Source organism: Physeter macrocephalus, chromosome 2 (genome assembly GCF_002837175.3).
Source record: "Physeter macrocephalus isolate SW-GA chromosome 2, ASM283717v5, whole genome shotgun sequence".
Taxonomy (NCBI): domain Eukaryota; kingdom Metazoa; phylum Chordata; class Mammalia; order Artiodactyla; family Physeteridae; genus Physeter; species Physeter macrocephalus.
In genome coordinates this window covers 122,166,940-122,173,184 of record NC_041215.1, presented here as the reverse complement: position 1 = coordinate 122,173,184, position 6,245 = coordinate 122,166,940, and the positions used below count along the sequence as shown (strand labels likewise).

The following is a 6,245-nucleotide window of genomic DNA, read 5'->3' as shown; positions in this document are numbered from 1 at the left end:
TCTTGGTACCACTGATAGCAAGAGATGTGCTGGAAAAAAAGTCGATGAACATGTACTAAAAATCTTTAAAACAGAGTTTCATGTCACAGTCTTTCTGAAAATACACAGAAGAAACTGGTAATGGAGCTGTCTCTGGGGGACTCGGGGACGAAAGGTGGGAAAGGAGACTGACTTTCCACTGTGTTCCTGGTTTTTACTTCTGTCTCACCAGGCCCTTGAATTACTTGTTAAAAACAGTAAAATAAAATATGGGAAAACCTACAAAGATGGCCTCACATATAGGAATTTACTCAGATAATTGATATAGAGTTAATACAAAAAGATAGGTCTCATTCTATTGTCTGTATAGCACAAAAGGGGAGGGAGGTTAAGATTATGCTTCCAATGATCAAATTGGTTAAAATAATGTTTTCACAGATTTTTTAATGAAATTTTAAAATGCATGTGAAATGTCATAAAAGAGCAACACATGACTATATAGATTCTGAATTTTAATTTCATAAAAATCAAGTATATCAATGAAAATAGTCAAAAACCAGACAATATGAACATGATAGTGTCTGGGTGGTGGCGTTTAAGAGTGAGTTTTATTTCTTTCCTTGTCTTTTCTAATTTCTCTCCAATGAGTATTAAACTACAAGCAGAAAATAATTAAGGTCAAAAAATATGCTTAAGTACAGTAAGTGGCAATTTAGGTTTCTATTTTTTAAAAGTGCAGCTTAAGTCTCTTCCTTTCCATTGTTTTTGCCCTCCAACTCTCCATTATAAATAATGGCAAGCAACAGTTTCACTCCCTACTCTTTGCTGTATGTTATTTCACTATTTCATTCATTAAGAAATATGTGGTTCAATGTGCTTGAAAAGTAAAGGGAAAAATGAAGGACTTGGTAAAATCCTGTTTCTACCCATGCCCCAGCTCCACCTTCAAATCCAAATGGTTATAAATTACCCCTCCCCTGAATAATTTTGAAAGCGTTGTTTTCCCTCTGCTTAAAGTAAATAAAAAACTAATCATTTCTAAGAAAATACTAAAATCTTCAATACACACTGGGGTCTTTTCCTGGAAAGGCTTCACAGTGAATAGTTGTAGTGAGTCTTTGCTATTTAACGAATGAGCTTCAATATTGGAGTATTATTAAGGGGCAACATGGGCTTATAAGGGAATTTCATGACCTCTGCAGTTACAGCCAGGGAGCCTATTTTTCCCTCCACACTTGAAAGCAACGCAGATTAATTTTGGTGGGAGTTGGGCATGTGTATCTAGGGGAGAATAAACCCCTAAGTGTATAATTAGTAATTACACACTTGTTTCTAGGTCCTGACTTGTGGAGATCCATTTTGCTTTCTCCAATTAAACACAATGACTACACTGAAAAAACCCCATCTTTCTAGAGCCAACTATTTGACCTGGTGTCTTTATATAGTGTAGTTTGGGGGTAATGTGAGGTTTTCTGACACTTTTTTTTCTTCCCTGGCAATAAGTTTACACCTCAGGTATTTAGACTGTGGGATAGAATTTTCCTGTATGGCACATTGGATGCTGGGTAACAAGCCTAGTTTGTATCCCCCAAAAGGGTCCTGATAGCTGGGCTTCTTAAAGGACCTCTAGGAGCACTGTATATTTTACTTGTCCTTTAAGACAGGACTGACCCCCAGCCTCTTCTCATAAGTGTCTCATTAGATTTTGTAATGAGAGGCACCGTGGATGTGGCCTTTAAGAAGTCATATCTACAGAAGACTCCTCACACAGCTGGGGCAAAGAATGTCCCATACAGGTCCCCCGGGGCGACACATAGAACCCAGTGGCCATTTACTCCAGCTCCCCCAGTTTTCTGCCATTTGGAAGACAGGATTGGAGGGGAATCAGCTTTCCTCAAGAGGCTTAAGATCCCTGGTTTATGTTTCCACCCTACATGCTAAGCCAGTTTGAAGAGAATTATGCCAATAAACTCAAGCCTGTTGAGTTGATTCCAATACGGACTGATTCATTTCTCCGTATTTCACGATTGACAACCAATGCAAAGCTCTCTGCATTGATTTTATATCCACCAACTAAGCTCCTTGATGTTTCATAGTTTAGAAGAGACCTTTTGGGGTGTTCCACTTGCCTCCTTTAAGATGGAATATGTGTGCCATGAAGAGAAATTGTGCACTGATGAATTCAGGTGTACAAAATAGAATTTATTTCTAAATTACTGAGGTCAACCAAGCTCACAAGATCCCATTTCTGCTGTGTCAGAGAACATAGTTTTGCCAAATCAAGGTCACTCCATCATTTGGGGTTGAAAAGTCACTCACTCTGGAGTAGCTGCCCAATCAATTCAGTATCTCTTCCCCCTAGACCTTTTGCTTCTAGTTTGAAGGCAGGCTTGTATTGGTCCTCGCACGTCTTCCAACCTGCTAGCCCTCTGGGCAGGTAACCAGTCCTGCAGGTCCTGTCATCACCCTTTACTTGTGTGGCTTCACCTAGTCACTACTCCTCCTGCTGTAGCCGCGGTGTGTTGAGTTGAAGCACTGTCCCCTTCTGGTCTCAACACCAGGGTCAACTACTTCAGGGTCTTCCGTATTCTTCTGGATCCCTCCTGGAGGTGCAGAAGGCTTTGGTCTGCTTCACCCTGCTGCCCCGTGGCCAGGAACTGTCAGGCCCTCCTTTAGGTAAGTCTGCCCTGTCAGTTTCTCTCTCCCACTACAGGAGAAGGGCTTGGCTCTTCTAAGAAGGGAGTGACTTTTCTAGGAAAAATTCTCTTTCTCTGGCTAAATTTTATTCTGCAATCCCACGGATATATTCTGGGGCTTCTTTGATTCCCTTTGGACATGCCCTCAAACAGGAATCCCACCCCAGGTATCCCACATTAGTCTCTCTTTTCTGCTTTATCTCTCCCTCCCTCTCTCCTCCACAAGAAGATTCAAATCCCCTCATGGGCTGGCCGGAAAACAACTCTTGCATCATCCTGGATTCTTCCCCACACGATGATTTATGACATAAATGCTTTGCTCTGAGTCTTCCAGTATTTGCCCTTGATATTTAAATCAAGTTTTTGAAACTGTTTCCTCCAAGGGTAGGACATCTCAAAAACCTACTTCTGCTTAAATGGATGGGGGTAAAAGAAAGTAAACACACACACATACATGCATACATGCAGGCACACACACAATTTTGGATAGATTTTCCCACCATGGTTCCTCATATTTTAAAATTATTTTGGCTCACTGTGTGTGTGTGTGTGTGTGTGTGTGTGTGTGTGTGTGTGTGCGTGTGTGATCAAAATGACTGGTACTTAATTTCAGTTGCCTTTTAAAAATCTTAATCTGAGTGTCCATGGAGGGGACTATAAAAGTAATGAAAGCAGATAAGCTGAGCATAATTTATTAACCTGTAAAGTATGTGAGGAAAGACATCAGGCTTCACTTCTGGGGATCCCAGAATCTATCACTTCCCCATCATTTGATCAGGAGGTCAACACCTCCTGGGAATGATGGGACCGAAGTAAATAGCTTTCCACGGCTAGAGAAATGGGTGGTCAGCGTGAAATTCGTGTAGAGATGCTTTAACAGCTGCCTGTAAGACACTCAGCCTGGAGCGAGAAACACCATTCTAGATGCCTCACTTACATTCTTATCCTTCCCCCATATCTTTTCCTCATAAAACATTTCTGTCCATTCTCAACTAGTCACTCTTTCTCACACACAATCAATGTAGTTTCATGTCTTCGTTCCTTCTACCTAAAATGCAGAAGAAATCTGCTCAAACTTTTCATCAAGCTGCTTAGTCACCTCTCCCGGGGAACCTTCCCTAAACTTACCCTCTGGACAATTGGGTTCTTGCTCTTCTGTATTCCCATCACCCACAAAGTAAACTCCCACTGTGGGATCTATTGCATCATTTAATAGAGGTTTGTTTATGTCACAATATCCCTCACCAGATTCTGATCCCTTTGAAGGGAGAGATGGAGCCCTTGTCATCCAGGACCTTGCAATGAATAGCACAGTGTGGGTACATAGCTGTGCCCTGTATGTGAGAAATGAATGACTTTCTATAGATGGAAGAGACCCAAAGAAAATAAACAAAATCAAACAAAACAGGCAAATCTAAAAGAGGACTTTGTTCATAGAATGTTTTTCTTACAAATAATCCAGAATTTAATAATCACTGAACCAGAATCTACTGGTGTAAAGGGAATAAATTGCTCATGTTGTAACAGACATATTAATTTTGGGGGGCTATTAAGATCCATTTAGATTTTGATTACACAGTTCCAAAATTGCTTGCTAACCTCCTGGGCAAATCAGTTAAACCTGGGAGAGTAAATCCTTATATTGGAGAGACGCCAGTCTAAATTACTGAAGTTTAGTTATTTTTTTATTTTTAACGAAGTTTTGTAATTTTAAGATCACTGAACTACCATGTCTGCATTAATGCATAAATAATTCTCATTGGGAATAATCCAGGGACACTTCTGGTAAGTAAGTGTATACTCTACTAGTTCAACAAAACCAGGAAAAGAGTTTGTTCTTTAAAAACCACCTCACAGAAATCTCATTTACACAGTATTATCTTGCTTGACAATAGTATTATTCTGTTTGCTTTTGCAACAATGCAAAGGTAAATTTTAGTTCAACCGACCGTTGACTTAGACCAATTTTCTTAATAGCAGGGTATAAATTAATGAAGTCTTCTTTTATCTGGTGGAATTCAGCCTCCTTTCCTCTTTTACATGTTCTCTCCCCCAAAATGGTTGTGTGTGTTTTTATAGTCAGCTGCGTCATTGTTTATTATCCTCCCAGATCCTGCAATGGAATCCGTCTAAAGTAAAAATTTGATATGTCACATTATCTGCTCTGAACTTTCCAGTGGCTCCCCATAAAATTTGCAGCTTATCTTACTGGCCTCAGTTTTACCTTCATGCCCCACCTCTACCCATCCCTCCCACAATCACTTGCAATTCCTCAAAAACCCTCCTGCCTACCCCTGCTGCTCCTTGTGCCCGGAAGACTCTTGGCTCTCTTTGCACCTGGCTACCTGCTACACCTGCATTACACCAACATCAGCTCATGTCCTTGCCTGGGCAGCCCACTTTGCTTCGTTTTCCCATGTCTGGATTAGGTTACCCACCATGTTCCCGATAGAACTTAACCACACTGAACTCGAGCTGCTCGTTTCCCTGGCTCTCTCTCCACCAGGATTTGAGGTATTTGAAATCAGGACACTTGTGTCATTAATCTTTGTATCACAGGTGGCCTGTGACTGTGTCTGATCATTGTAGGCTTCAAGCATTTGTTGAATGAATACATGAATGGACTCTTGCAGGCTTTAAAGAATTAAGGTACCATCAAGATTTCACTCCATGGGCTTTGGTAAAATCAGACTCTTCTCCGCCTAATTTTGTAAGAATGATATTTTTCTTTACAGTGAAAATAATGAAAAAACATTGCTTTTATTTATATTTTTTAAACATCTCTACTATATCATGGATTTTTTCAGGAAGTCAGTGGTTGGTTTCTCACCAGTGAGGGCTGGGTTGGGGAGTTAAGCCATCCAGTGTTCTTTCTGAATTGCCTGACTTCCTGTTTAAAGCAGTATCTGGTCCCCACCTCACTTCCCTCACTTTGCTGGAGGGGATGAAGAAGGGCTTAGTCCATGTTTTACATTATGGTGATTGCATTTAGATTTGCCCTGAAACTTCTGAGTCACTTAAGCCAAGTTGATTGGTCCTGCTCCTAAGAAGACTGAATCCTATCATTAACAGATAAACGTGTTGGCAGGTTTGAAAGGAGGTGGGCTGAGCACACAAGGTCCTGGAAAACGAGCTCTGACTGAGTAGGGACAGGTCTGGGTTTATGTCAGTAATGGCTCCACCATTACTGGCTGTTTTGCCCTGGCCTGGCCAATGAACTTCTCTGTAATTTGGCATACTCACGTGTGAAACGAACAGAACCCCTGACTCAGGCTTCTATTAATGCTTATAGGGGATATGAAATTGCCTCGTAAGGGAAAGCGCTCTCTCATCATCCTTAGGCATTCTTCTTGTTTGTTTGTTTCTTTTATTTTAATCAAAAATTTTTTTCTTTTAAAAAATAATTTTTATAAAAAACTAAAAATAGAGGTACCATATGATCCTGCAATCCCACTCCTGGGCTGGGCATATATCTGGAGAAAACTCTAATTCAAAAAGATACATGCACCCCAGTGTTCACTGCAGCACTATTTACAATAGCCAAGACATGGAAGCAACCTAAATGTCCAT

At 40.6% G+C, this 6,245-nt stretch overlaps 1 long non-coding RNA gene across 1 annotated transcript in view; it reads left to right on the top strand.

The window, feature by feature from the left end:
• The first annotated feature begins 2,511 nt into the window (after positions 1-2,511).
• Positions 2,512-6,245, top strand: part of LOC129391427 (uncharacterized) — an 11,303-nt gene continuing 7,569 nt past the window's right edge. The window contains exon 1 of the long non-coding RNA XR_008615547.1: positions 2,512-2,655. This is a non-coding gene — a long non-coding RNA (uncharacterized lncRNA). The remainder of the gene's footprint in view (positions 2,656-6,245) is intronic.